The following is a 15,856-nucleotide window of genomic DNA, read 5'->3' as shown; positions in this document are numbered from 1 at the left end:
AGACCATAAAATTCGCAATAAATAAAAAGGCCCAATTCTTTGGAGCAGTCTGGCGAATTAGAAAAAATAAAACAAAACACTTAGGGGTGCAGCAGGAATAAAATAAGACCAAAAACTGTCAACTTTGATCTAGTGAGTGGTCCTCTTTAAGGATAAACAAAGTTCCTTTTCTGTATTTGCTTCACTGATTCATGTGAATGCCAGTTCCTGGATCCCCATTGGATTCTTTAAACAGTGTTTACCTGGGGTGCCAAAGTCTCACTAGCAACATTCACTTTGAGGGTCCACTCTGTAGCTACATGAAAATATTATATTACCCTCATTCATAAAATGTACCTGTGCTTTTATATAATAATTATCTGGGTAGTTTGTTACATGAATAATGAGATGCTGTATTTGTCACTCACAGTGTAGGAAAGACTAAGTGCAACACAAAGGGATAAGGGAAAAGGAACCCAACTCTAGGGAAGGGGGGAGTGGAGACATCTAGGCAGATCTAACATCACCCTGTCTACCCTATATGTCCCTATAAAGGTTCTGCACATATCGCCGAGCAGGAACCTAATCCCTACCTTACCCTAGTGATAAGCCCTGCATAGGAAAGGACATGATGTGCACTAGTTAATCCCCACTACCACAAAAGACAGCTGAGGTAGACAAATAAAGGGAACACTTATCTTGAGAAGACTCGTAGAAGTAACACAGACTTCCACTAGCAACACCAAAGAGGAAGATAGCTGACTGCTATAGCTCCAAGCCTCAACAGGGGAAAATGGAAATATCACCAGCAACTCCCAGCAGCAGGCTGGGAGTCTATAACACCCAGGTCCAGGTGTATCAATGAGAGCCGGAGAAAGATTGCCACTGGTTAAAAGAGTCAGAAGGGTTAAGAAGATGTCTGTAAAGCCAACCGCAAAGACCTTCTGAAGCCAGATGCAGTGCGGCTTTCTGCGACTGTCTATTCTGAATATTAATTTCTCTTAAGTATTGGCACATGTGACCGCTGGCAGCAGCAGGAAGCAGGCAGCAGACAGTGCGCGCTACTGAAGAGGAATGGATACTCACCGCGATCTCTGATGATCTCTGTAGCCCTATATACAGGCCCACTCACTGATTCCAAGATTGTAGACACCTGTGATGCTAGTTAGTAGACACACCTTGATTTAACATGTCCCTTTTGTCACATTATTTTCAGGAGTACCGTCATTTCTGTCCAGGCCTATTTCATGAGTTTTATTTTTTTTTTTATTCTGTGGAAGCATGGATGAAAAGCAATGTCTGACTTTTATTTGATCATTTTCACAGATTTTTTATTTATTACTACTAGTGATGAGCGAGCATGCTCGCCACTACTCAGTACTCGCCCGAGCATCTCACTGCTCGAGATGCTTGTGTGACACCCCAGGTTCCTGGTAGTCACAATGGCACTGCTTTCCTCATGGGGAGAGTGATGAAACGCTTGGAAGCGAGAAAGGATTTCTCTTATCAGGTAAAAACAAACATGCAACATGTTCACACTCCAGGCCAGAAGGGGGAGGTCTGTTCCAGTTTGTGGGTGGCTCCCCTATATATATTCTGGTCTGGAGGGAAAGGAAGTCATTCAGTCAGTCAGTGAGTGCCAGACAGCAGACTGGAGCAGTCTGAGGCAGAACGTGTGAGGGAGGGGCCGTGCAGCCACGAAGGTGCTGCAGCTCCTAAAAGGAAAGAGATAAAACAGAATGCTGCACAAGCTGTAGGGAGCGTGGAGGGGAAGAGAAGCACATGAGAGTGAGAACTGGGGAGAATAGCTGCGACTGGACTACCTCCCTACAGAGCGCAGACACCGGTAGCCAGAAGACCGGGGTTGTGTCGTACTCCAAGTGGCACAGCAGAAACTGGCAGGACAGCTGGACTACAGGTCACCTGTCTGCCCTGACATCTGAGGACACAGTAGCGTATGGAGCCCGAGTCATGATAGAGACACTATAAAAAGGCTCGAGCTACCTGTCATATGGGTATTGTCCTACCAACCTGGAGGACAGAGAGAACACGTGAGGACCTTGTGAGAGGCTTAAGGCAGCAAGGGACTACACCACAGTGCTAGAAGGAATGCTTCTAACCCCACCTGGTAAGGGGGACTCCCAACTCACTTCCAAGCCGGCCGGACCCTACCTGTACCTGTAATCCGGGACTATTGCTGCTTGAATTCTTCAGTAAACCAGGTAAAGAGACTGCAAACCTGTGTCCTCCGTTTCTTGCTACACTACCCACCATTCTCATCTACATACCAGGAGCCCTGGGGACCTAGCTTCACCTGTGGGAAGCCATACCATCTTAGCTGCCATAATATCACCCCAGAGGATGGTCATCACTGTCCGAGAACCACAGGTGATGTCACGAACACAAACTTTATTCATAACTCCTTTAAAGACTTTTCCCTTAACATGGACACCCAGAGCCATGGACCAGGTCGCCACCAACGTGACACATCCCTTTAAGTACCAGACCCAGTACTGAGCACCCCACGGCCCTGGTGGGCGTTCCATTTTGAGCTCGCAAAGTATTCAGAACATTCATTTCTCTTAAGTATCGGCACACGTGACCGCCAGCAGCAGCAGGAAGCAGGCGGCTGACAGTGCGCACTACTGATGAGGAATGGATACTCACCATGATCTCTGATGAACACCCGGTGAGTATTCCGGCAGCTGTGCTTTGCTTGTTAGCAGCGCATGATGTCCCTACCGTGTGCTGCTTACAAGCATTAAGCATCTGCTGGCACTGGAGCAGGACGCTGCGACTGCGAGGGAGCGAAGGAAGGTAAGAGTAAACTTTTTTTTAAAAATCTTTTTGGATGGGGCCATGGATACAATGACTGGGATGGGGCTAATCACACCTGCAAAGGGATGGGGCCAATAAATCATACCAGGATGCCAGGAAGAAATGAATATTCATTGCCTTCCACAACCATGGGCGTGGAATGCAGTGCACATTCATTTCTCTTTAGCAGCAGGCACAGGAGTTGGCCGGAGCCACCAGCTCCTGCCTCTGACCCGCTGCTCCTCCCATACCACACCCCACCTCCCCACCACAGCCAGAGCCAATATATCCGGACTATAAGATGCACCCCCCATTTTCCTCCACATTTTCCTCCATTTAAATTTTGTTGCAGTGTGTTAGCAAAGTTATTGACACCAGCTTGCTGTTAAAAATAGTTACTTATAGGCTAGCTTTTTAAAACTGTGGTTTGTCCATCAAACGCATCACATATAAGTTCACTCCAAATTCAACCATTTGTAGTGAACGTGGAAAATATTGTCCTCCATTTAAAATAGGTCAATCAGGGTTGCCCCCACAGTCTACAGCTCCTGCACCTCCTCCTCTTCAGCCTCCATCTCCGAAATGACGACATCAGTCACAAGCTACAAGCATTGAAACATTGCCGCAGCCAAGTGGCAAAAGGCTGAAACTAATATGCTTAGGTGACAAACCGCACAATGCTGAGGAGTTGTGTACAGCTCTGAAAGAGCAGGCAGATCTGTGGCTGACACAGCTGAACCTACAGCCAGGCATGGTCATGTGTCACAATGGCTGGAACCTGGTGGTGGCTCTGAGGTAGGGCAAGGTCGTGGTTCAGCGGTTTTTGAAAGCCTACCCAGAGCTGCTTGATCTGCTTGTCAAGGTACGCCACCTGTGTATCCATATTAGAAAGTCAGCTACAGCTTTCACCGCCCTTGCCGTGCTTCTGCATCATTTGCAGCTTCCGGGTCACTGACTGGTGTGTGATGTCCCAAGCATTGGAACTCTACACTGCAGATGTTGGGAAGGATTTGTGAGCAGAAGAGGGCAGTTGTTCACAGCCAGCATCAACAAAGCCATCGGTATTTAGCTCAGACTCCACACATAAGACCTCAGGAGTGGACATGGATGTCAGACATATGTACCATCCTCCAAAACTTTGAGGACTCCACCAAAATGGTGAGTGGCGATGATGCCATAATTAGCATCACCATCCCGCTTCTCTGTGTTATGAAACGCTCTCTGCTCACAATCAGAAAGGATGCATCGCAGGCGAAGCACTATGAGATGGAGCAAGGCACCATACAGGGTGACTACACAGCCCATCCTCATCTCATCCCAACATGGATTTGGTGACAATGAGGAAGAGGAGGAGGAGGAACAGGAGCTAGTTTCACGTGCTATAGATGGTACTACCTGCACAACTGTCATACCATCTGTTCAGCATGGATGGCCTGAGGACAGGGAGGAGGAGGAGGAGAGCATGGTCAGTCGATCTCTTAGTGAGGACACGGAAGTCATGCCTGTTAGCAGTCTGGCACGCATGTCTGAGTTTATGTTTCGCTGCTTTTCACGTGACCCTCGCGTTCTGAAAACTTTGGATTACAGTCATTACTGGTTGGTGACACTTCTAGACCCACACTACAAGGAGAACTTTCTATCTCTTATTCCTGAGGTGGATAGGTTTACTAAAATGGGGCAGTACCAGAAGGTTCTTGTTGCGGAATAATTAAAAAATTCCCATCTGAAAACGCTGGTGGAAGAGGTCACAGTTCCTTGGACAACCAATGAGTACAGGCGAGAGAGACACAACTACAATCTAGCAGAGGCAGGGGAACACCACCAAAGTTCTGGGAGAGTTTTCTCAGACCCTCCCACTACACAGACCTTGATGCGCAGGGTACTCTCACAAGGAGTGCAAAGTTTGGGAAGATGCTGAGGGAGAACCTTGCTGACCGTACCAACATCCTCCGTGATTCCTCTGTGCCTTATAATTATTGGGTATCCAAGCTGTTCATGTGGCATGAACGGGCTCTCTATGCCTTGGAGGTCATGGCCTGCCCTGTGTCTTGCATTTTATCAGAGCGGGTTTTTAGTGCTGCTGGTGGAATTATAACTGATAAGTGCATCTACCTGTCAACTGAAAATGCTGACAGACTGACTGTTATAAAAATGAACAAAGGCTGGATTGGGCCAGACTTCTCAACACCACCGAATCATAGCAGCATAACATAAACTCAAATCCAGTGTTTTTTTGGGAGGTCTATTCCCATGCATCTCTTCACACCCACACATGGGTATACACTTTCTGATTTGGGCTATTTGCTGTTGTCCTCCTCCTTCTCCTCATCCTTATCCTCCACCACCATATTACCAGGGTGACCACGGTCCGTGATGCAACACCCACATATTTTTTTTTAAAGGGTGTTCATGATGCCTGTAAAAAATATTTGTTATACAGTATGGTCATATACCGCCCAGGGGTAAATGTATGTCAGCGCATACACTTAGTGCATGGGCATTACATGTAAAGGAGACCTGCTCCTTTCTAATCGAAACATTTGTTTATGAGGCCCTCCTCCATGTCTCTTCCAAGGGGCATTGGAGTGACTCCAAATTTTTGGCAGCCCTTGCATTCACTGCATAGGCAAACACTATGGGAGACCCACTTCCTAATAATGGGAACATTTTTTCATGAGGCCTTCCTCTAAGTCTCTTCAAAGGGGCATTGGAGTGGCTCCAATTTTTTGGCAGCCGTTGCATTCAATGCATAGGCAAACACTATGGGAGACATGCTTCACAATAATGGGAACATTTTTTTCATGAGGCCCTCCTCTACGTCTCTTCCAAGGTGCATTGGAGTAGGTTCAAATTTTGACAGCCCTTTCATTCACTGCATAGGCAAACAGTATGAGAGACCCACTTCCTAATAATGGGAACATTGTTTTCAGGAGGCTCTCCTGTACGTCTCTTCAAAGGAGTATTGGGGTGCGTCCAAATTTTGGGCAGCCCTACCACTCACTGAATATGCAATAACAGTATAAGAGAACCACTGTTTAATAATGGGAACAACAAAGCATAGCCGGCTGATGAATAATGAGGTCCAACTTCTGGCCCTTTAAGAATAGTAGAGGCTGCCTGATGGCCCTATAAAAATAGGCTTTGTGACTTTTAGAGTCCCTCCTTCATAAATGAAACAGGATGTGTCTAATGATGAGTCACACACCACATGGACAGATAAGGTTGTAAAATGTTAAAATGATATTTCCTAGTGAATGCATTTGACTTGGTTGAAAGCAATGCTGAAGATCAAAAATGCTACGTGTGAACATAGCCCAAGGTGTGGAGGAGCATTTTTGTTTTTGTTTATTTATTTTGCCTTATATACAAGTGATTACCCTGGAAAGGATGTTCCTTAACATATTTCCCAGGAAAATTCATTTTGGTTTCGTTTTTGTATGTTTTATTGTGTGTTTGTAAAAGTGGCATAAAACTCTGACAACATTGTTCACAGCAGTGACCTGGGAGTCAGAAATGCTTCCAGGGTTCTTCCACATGCTGTTTCCCATGTAATTTGAGCACTGTTCCCATTGATTTCCTCAATTTCTAGTCCCTTTGCAGACCGCTGGGGGGGGCGCCGGAAAAATGCTCGAGTTTCCCATACACTTACATTGGGCTCGTTGCTTGGGTCGAGCACCCGAGCATTCCAATTTGCTCGACCTGAGCAACGAGCATGCAAGCATTTTAGTGCTCGCCCATGACTAATTATTACTTTTGTCAGATTCAAGTTATTCTGTGACCATTGTGGGTTTTTCTGTCATTAAACGAGGAGTACCAATAATTTTGACCATGTGTGTAAATGAGTTACAGCAGCAAAAGGTCATGCAGAGTCCTTTTGGACCATACAGAAAAGCTGATGATAGTGTGTGAACCACATTTTATGAGCTCCTAACTGAGCATTTACCATTGATCTCAGTAGATGCAATACAACTTTGAGATGTATTGTGGAGTGAAATGTCCAGGTGTGTTCATGGAAAAATCATACTTACCATCCGATCCCTTGCAGCTCCCATTACTTGGTTCCCGCTAGTCTTTGCTTAGTAATCATGGCCACAACACTCGGAAATGACATTCAAAGGATGACTTATCCAATTACTAGCACAGTGGTGGACCGCATCCATCAATAATGTCTAAGTGGGATTTTTTGTCTATTTCCAGTGTGTTGAAAAAGGGACCTGGAGCAGATACAAAAGAGGACCAAATAAGAGCCAGAAACGGAGCTGCGGGAGACTGTAGATAATATGATTTATTTTATTATTTTAATGCAGTCAAAAGTAGAGCTGAGTCAATCTTTTGAAATTCAAATTTGCTGACATTTCCACAAAAATGTTATTTGCAGCAAATAAATTTGTGTGATTCTCAGTACTGTAATGCTTGTAATTTCTTAGAAAACACATGGGGAGGAAAGGTGAGTGAGAAAGAGAGAGAACCCTGCTGACCATAAGAACTTTCACTCTACAGGATAGAGAGATGACCCTGCTGACCATAAGAACTTGCACTCTACAGGAAAGATAGAGAAAGGACTCTGCTGACCATAAGAGCTGACACTCTACAGAGCAGAGAGAGACTCTGGTGATGGAACACAACTCTGCCCAACAAACTGTGCTCCACTTGGTATCCCTGATCTAGGATGGGCCAGGTACTGACTGCCACTTTATAAGGTATGATAATCCATAAGATGTCATAACTGCAGGGCATTATGGGGATGCCTGCATAACAACAAAAAATGATATTAGCCCAATCTCTAATGTTTCATCAGGGTGGAAAATGGTTCTGGGCAAGTTTTTTTATTTTGCAAATCACAAATCGAATCTCAGAATGTAAAATTCGAATGAAATCACAAATTTAAGGAAATTTAACGTGAACTCGAGCCTCCGTCGATTCATTCACTAATCTCCAGTCTTAAATTAGTTTTAAAAAATATTTTCTGTATATTCCTTTATTTAATCAGGGCAGATATGATTCTGCTCAATATTAGAAATGTGTAGCTAGCAAAGTGCTATTTAGTGCATGTCTCTACACCGTGTGTGCATAATCTGTGGCTCACAGTGCCATTGTGTGTGGCATACAATCATGTGGACACAAAAATGCTTGTCTGGCAGGTTAATTATATGTGAGTACCAAACTCACAGAAGAGTAATGGCAAGCAACTGAGGAACAGGCTCTGGCAAGTATGTGAAATACACAGGTGGCCTTCCGTGCCTGCAACTTTTTTCACTGTAGTTCATTGTAGTGTGAAACTTTAGGCAGTATCAACCACGAAACCAATAACCTCTATTGTAAAGAACTATGTGCATTTATAACCTTCATTAGAATATATTCACAGTTTTTTTTTTTATGAGGACCAAGAAGCAGATTTTAATACAAAATGCCATATATAAATGTCTTCAACTTGTCTTTGAATAAGGTTCCTATTGATTTCAATGGAAAATGCTCAAAATGACATGAAAAAAACTAGCAACGCTCTATAGTTTTTTTTCCATTACAAATAATCAGAAACATGCGCAAAAAGGTATTTCAAAGGGTTTTTAATGTGGATTTTGGAACAGAATCTAGTTTTAAATCCTTATTGGGCCTTAATGACTACAGCCATATTTTCAATTTTGACCCGTGTCTCTTTATGTGTCAATAACTATGGCATACTTCCATGTAGCCAAATAATACTGAGCTTCTTTTTTTCATGACACATTGTAGATTATTATTATTGACACTGCTCCTAATAGCCAGTTTCCTGGTGGTTTTCCTTTATTGGATGCTGCCCTTCCCGTGGTTGTTCCTTCCCGGTGAAAGACCTGGCTATTCATTGCTTGCGTTGAGAAACACGTGATGGTGTCTCCGCGGCTTTTCTACTTGCATTTGCATATTTCCCATTAGTGATGGGGGCAGTGTTCTGGATCACTGCGTTGAGAAACACGTGATGGTGTCTCCGCGGTGTTGGATGTTTTGATCTCCCCGAGGTCATTCATCCTTATTAGTGTTGAGCATTCCGATACCGCAAGTATCGGGTATCGGCCGATATTTGCTGTATCGGAATTCCGATACCGAGATCCGATACTTTTGTGGTATCGGGTATCGGTATCGAAACAACATTAATGTGTAAAAGAAAGAATTAAAATAAAAAATATTGCTATACTCACCTCTCCGACGCAGCCTGGACCTCACCGAGGGAACCGGCAGCGTTCTTTGCTTAAAATGCGCGCGTTTCCTTCCTTCCGTGACGTCACGGCTTCTGATTGGTCGCGTGCCGCCCATGTGGCCGCGACGCGACCAATCACAGCAAGCCGTGACGTAATTTTCAGGTCCTTCTAGGCATTCAGTATTTTAAAATTACGTTCCGGCTTTGTGATTGGTCGCGTCGCGGTCACATGGGCGACGCGACCAATCACAAGCCGTGACGTCACAGGAGGCAGGAAACGCGCGCATTTTTAAAATTACGTCACGGCTTGTGATTGGTCGCGTCGCCCATGTGGCTGCGACGCAACCAATCACAGCAAGCCGTGACGTAATTTCAGGTCCTTCAGGATTTAAAAATTACGTTCTGGCTTGTGATTGGTCGCGTCGCGGTCACATGGGCGACGCGACCAATCACAAGCCGTGACATCACGGGAGGCTGGACACGCGCGCATTTTAAAATGCGCGCGTGTCCAGCCTCCCGGGACGTCACGGCTTGTGATTGGTCGCGTCGCCCATGTGACCGCGACGCGACCAATCACAAGCCAGAACGTAATTTTAAAATCCTGAAGGACCTGAAATTACGTCACGGCTTGCTTTGATTGGTTGCGTCGCGGCCACATGGGCGACGCGACCAATCACAAGCCATGACGTCACGGGAGGCAGGACACGCGTGCATTTTAAAATGCGCGCGTGTCCAGCCTCCCGTGACGTCACGGCTTGTGATTGGTCGCGTCGCCCATGTGACCGCGACGCGACCAATCACAAGCCAGAACGTAATTCTAAAATCCTGAAGGACCTGAAATTACGTCACGGCTTGCTGTGATTGGTCGCGTCGCGGCCACATGGGTGGCACGCGACCAATCACAAGCCGGGACTTCACGTAAGGAAGTAAACGCGCGAATTTTAAGCAAAGAACGCTGCCGGTTCCCTCGGTGAGGTGAGTATAGCAATATTTTTTATTTTAATTCTTTCTTTTACACATTAATATGGATCCCAGGGCCTGAAGGAGAGTTTCCTCTCCTTCAGACCCTGGGAACCATACAGGATACCGTCCGATACTTGAGTCCCATTGACTTGTATTGGTATCGGGTATCGGTATCGGATTGGATCCGATACTTTGCCGGTATCGGCCGATACTTTCCGATACCGATACTTTCAAGTATCGGACGGTATCGCTCAACACTAATCCTTATGTTTTTAGTCTTTTCACTAGGCACTGCTCCTAATAGCCAGTTTCCTACTCCGCACTGATGAGGGGCAAATACCCTGAAACAGCTGTCTGTGGATGGATACCATGTTTTGGTATAGGTGGTTTTCCTTTATTGGATGCTGCCCTTCTTGTGGTTGTTCCTTCCCGGTGAAAGACTTGGCTATTCATTGCTTGCGTTGAGAAACACATGATGGTGTGTCTGCGGCTTTTCTACATACATTGTAGATTATGTTATTGGTCAATTTAGGTCAATAAAGTTTGCAATCGTTTATAAAATTATCAAAAATGTAGTAAAAATTTAGAAAATAATTGCAGTTTTTAAACGTTATATTCTTATGCCTTTATAGCAGATGGTCATACAAAAAAAGGTTAATAAATAACTTTTCCCATATGTGTCCTATCCTTTGAGTCAACATCATTTTTCCAGTGCTATTGTATTTTGCTAGGATGTTAGAAGGATTAAACTTTTAGCTGCAAATGAACATTTTTTCAAGTCCTATTTTGTTATTGAGCTATTCATGTTTGAAGTTACTTTGAGGAGTCTATTTAAGTGAAAACCTCCCAAAGTGATACTATTTTAAAAACTGGACCCTTCAATATACTCAATACTGCTGCCAGAAAGTTTGTTAACCATTCACGTGCTTCACAGGGATTAATGCAATATGTTCTATAAAAATGAGAAATTATATTTTTTCCATTAAAATATTGTTTCAGCCCTAATTTTTTTTCATTTTCACGAGGGAAAATAGGAAAAAATGAACCATACAATTTCTTTATTAAGCAATTTCTCCCAAATGTGGTAATACCCCATATGTGGTCAGAATACCACATATGTTGTTTTGGAATCTGGCAACCACAGATGCTTCACAGGACTCTAAATGATCATATTTTGCCACTAAATGTTACATTAGCCTCAAAGTTTTCACTCTCACAAACAGTAATAGGAGAAAGAAGACCCTAATATTTGTTATACAATTTCACATAAATACAGCTGTACACCCAAAAGTGGCTGAGAATTACTTTTTAGCTTTACAGTGGGGCTTGGATGCAAAGGAGTGGTGGTATTTGACTTTTGGAGTATAATTTTGGCTGGAATAGATTGGTGATGCCATGTCGCACTAGCAAAACCCCTGAGATGGCAGAACAAAAAAAAAAAACATAATTGACCCCATTTCAGAAATTATAACAATCAATAAATTAATCTAGAGGTTTAGTGAGTATTTTGAACCCGCATTTGTGCCTGACAGCATTTTATAACATTGAGCTGTGGAAATAAAAAATGTAATTTTTATCACTAAAATGTTATATTAGCTGCAAATTTTTCATTTTCAGAAGGGGTAGTGGGTAAAATTAAGCCCGATATTACTATTATGCAATTTCTCCTGCTTGCACCTATACCCCATATGTGTTTGGAAGCTAGTGTTTGACCATACAGCAGAGCTCCAAAGAGAAGGAACGCAACTTGACTTGTGGTGGAGTAAATTGTGGGCACCATTTGCAGATCCTAGACATGCCAAAACAGTAAAAATTCCTAAAAGTTACCCCATTTTGAAAAATTGCAACCCTGATTGAATTGATTTATAGTTGCAGTGTATTTGGTCTCAATGGTGTTGTTCAGAAAAAAAAGCACTGACTCCATGGTACAAAGAAAAAATGGCATGCATTCCAGCTTAAGGCTCATACATTGTGTAAATCATTTATAAATATAAAAAACAAAAATGATCACAGTACTAAAAATTGGGTTATAAGTTAGATCTGATAACATAATGAGTCCTTGAGTTAGTACATATACAGGTGCTTCTCACAAAATTAGAATATCATCAAAAAGTTAATTTATTTCAGTCTTTCAATACAGAAAGTGAAACTCATATATTATATAGAGTCATTACAAACAGAGTGATCTATTTCAGGTGTTTATTTATGTTTATGCTGATGATTATGGCTTAAAGCCAATGAAAACCCAAAAGTAATTATCTCAGTAAATTAGAATAATTAAAAAAAACCTGCAGAGGCTTCCTAAGCGTTTAAAAAGGTCCCTTAGTCTGTTTCAGTAGGCTCCACAATCATGGGGAAGACTGCTGACTTGACAGATGCCCATAAGGCAGTCATTGACACACTCCACAAGGAGAGTAAGCCACAAAAGGTCATTGGTAAAGAACCTGGCTGTTCACAGAGTGCTGTATCCAAGCATATTAATGGAAAGTTGAGTTGAAGGAAAAAGTGTGGTAGAAAAAGGTGCACAAGCATCCGGGATAACTGCAGCCTTGAAAGGATTGTTAAGAAAAGGCCATTCAAAAATTTGAGGGAGGTTCACAAGGAGTGGACTACTGTTGGAGTCATTGCTTCAAGAGCCACCACACACAGATGTATCCAGGACATGGGCTATAAGTGCCACATTCCTTGTGTCAAGCCACTCATGACCAATAGACAACGCCAGAAGTATCTTACCTGCGCCAAGGAGAAAAAGAACTGAACTGTTGCTCAGTGGTCCAATGTGTTGTTTTCAGATGAAAGTAAATTTAACATTTAATTTTGAAATCAAGGTCCCAGAGTCTGGAGGTAGAGTGGAGAGGCACACAATCCAAGCTGCTTGAGGTGTAGTGTGAAGTTTCCACAATCAGTGCTGGTTTGGGGAGCCATGTCATCTGCTGGTGTAGGTACACTGTGTTTTATTAAGACCAAAGTCAGTGCAGCCGTCTACCAGGAAATTTTAGAGCACTTCATGCTTCCCTCGGCCGACAAGTGTTTTGGAGATGGGAATTTCATTCTTCAGCAGGACTTGGCACCTGTCCACACTGCCAAAAGTACCAATACCTGGTTTAAAAGCAACAGTATCACTGTGCTTGATTGGCCAGCAAACTCACCTGACCTTAACTCCATAGAGAATCTATGGGGTATTGTCAAGAGGAAGATGATAGATACCAGACCCAACAATGCAGACAAGCTGAAGGCTGCTAAATAGTGTTGAGCGATACCGTCCGATACTTGAAAGTATCGGTATCGGAAAGTATCGGCCGATACCGGCAAAATATCGGATCCAATCCGATACCGATACCCGATACCAATACAAGTCAATGGGACTCATGTATCGGACGGTATTCCTGATGGTTCCCAGGGTCTGAAGGAGAGGAAACTCTCCTTCAGGCCCTGGGAACCATATAAATGTGTAAAAGAAAGAATTAAAATAAAAAATATCACTATACTCACCTGTCCGACGCAGCCGGGACTTCAGCGAGGGAACCGGCAGCGTTGTTTGTTTAAAATTCGCGCTATTACTTGGTTACGTGAATTCCCGGCTTGTGATTGGTCAGGTCGGCCATGTTGCCGGGACGCGGACCAATCACAGCAAGCCGTGACGAAATTACGTCACGGCTTGCTGTGATTGGTCCGCGTCCCGGCAATATGGCCGCCCTGACCAATCACAAGCCGTGACGTCACGGGAGGCTGGACACGCGCTCATTTTAAAATGGGCGCGTGTCCAGCCTCCCGTGACGTCACGGCTTGTGATTGGTTGCGCCGCGGTCAACCAATCACAAGCCGGGAGGCTGGACGCGCTCATTTTAAAATGGGCGCGTGTCCAGCCTCCCGTGACGTCACGGCTTGTGATTGGTCAGGGCGGCCATATTGCCGGGACGCGGACCAATCACAGCAAGCCGTGACGTAATTTCGTCACGGCTTGCTGTGATTGGTCCGCGTCCCGGCAACATGGCCGACCTGACCAATCACAAGCCGGGAATTCACGTAACCAAGTAATAGCGCGAATTTTAAACAAACAACGCTGCCGGTTCCCTCGCTGAAGTCCCGGCTGCGTCGGAGAGGTGAGGATAGCGATATTTTTTATTTTAATTCTCTCTTTTACACATTTTAACATTAATGTTGTTGCGATACCCGATATCCGATACCACAAGAGTATCGGAATCCCGGTATCGGAATTCCGATACAGCAAGTATCGGCCGATACCCGATACTTGCAGCATCGGAATGCTCAACACTACTGCTAAATGATTTTTCAAGCTGGTATTATAACGTATTCTAATTTACTGAGATAATCACTTTTGAGTTTACATTGGCTGTAAGCAGGGTTGGACTGGGGTGTCTGGGGCCCATCAGGGGAATGGACTCTAGGGGCCCACCCTACAGCTATATGCAAATATCTGTCATTATAGCGGAGCATCAGCTGTAAAACACAGGAGGCTGCTGCACATCTACTGTGCGCCCCAATAACTGGGATGTATAATCATGATAGTTTACATTAATGGGGTTCTTGGTTAAAACAAGTTATCACCCATCCATGGGCTCCACAGGATAGGTGATCGCTTATGTCCGACCATTAGAAACTGCACCGATCGGAAGAATGGGGAAGTTTTTAATTTATTTATTAGTATAGGGTCTACCAATGAACACATGGGACAATGGCTTGATTCTTTATTACAACCTCCAGTCCTCAGGATTCCAGGTCATATTAAGGGCACTAAAGATGTATTAAGAATCTTATCATGTAAGAAATGGTCCTCTGATTATAGCTGGTTGAGCTGCGATGTAACATCACTTTATACATGTATACCCCATAATGTAGCCATACAAGCCTTACAATTTCATTTAAATCATTATAGTTCTTATTCTCATGATTTAATTAATTATATATTACAGGTGACTTTTTTTCTTTTGACTCACAATTTTTTCTCTTTTGATCAGGAATATTATTTACAACACATCGGTGTGGCAATGGGGGCCAAGTTCTCATCATCATTAGCCAATTTGGTTATGGCCATGTGGGAATATTATTTTCTTTTTACACCTACAAATCAGTTTTCCTCATTTATTTTTTGGTATGGCAGATACATCGACGATACATTAATTATATGGAAAGGCGATGTATCTGCCATACAATCTTTCATGAACTATATTAACAGTAATAATTACAACATAAAATTTACATATATTCATGAAGGATCTAACATTTCTTTTCTTGATCTGGAATTAACCAGTATTCCTGACCATTTAATCTCTACGAGAACTTATTCCAAACCAATTTTGGGGAACACAATCTTACATGCCAACAGCAGTCACCCCAGACATACAGAATGCCAAAACAAGAATAGTACTTAGCAACATCATATCATTAATATATTAAATATTTATTCTCCAATACCATATGCTAATTAATCATGGACACTAAATGGATCAGTCGCAATATATACAGTGGGGCAAAAAAGTATTTAGTCAGTCAGCAATAGTGCAAGTTCCACCACTTAAAAAGATGAGAGGCGTCTGTAATTTACATCATAGGTAGACCTCAACTATGGGAGACAAACTGAGAAAAAAAAATCCAGAAAATCACATTGTCTGTTTTTTTATCATTTTATTTGCATATTATGGTGGAAAATAAGTATTTGGTCAGAAACAAAATTTCATCTCAATACTTTGTAATATATCCTTTGTTGGCAATGACAGAGGTCAAACGTTTTCTGTAAGTCTTCACAAGGTTGCCACACACTGTTGTTGGTATGTTGGCCCATTCCTCCATGCAGATCTCCTCTAAAGCAGTGATGTTTTTGGCTTTTCGCTTGGCAACACGGACTTTCAACTCCCTCCAAAGGTTTTCTATAGGGTTGAGATCTGGAGACTGGCTAGGCCA

This window comes from Ranitomeya variabilis, chromosome 1, assembly GCF_051348905.1.
Source record: "Ranitomeya variabilis isolate aRanVar5 chromosome 1, aRanVar5.hap1, whole genome shotgun sequence".
Taxonomy (NCBI): domain Eukaryota; kingdom Metazoa; phylum Chordata; class Amphibia; order Anura; family Dendrobatidae; genus Ranitomeya; species Ranitomeya variabilis.
The sequence above is the reverse complement of the archived record's forward strand: the minus strand, read 5'-3'. Positions refer to the sequence as shown.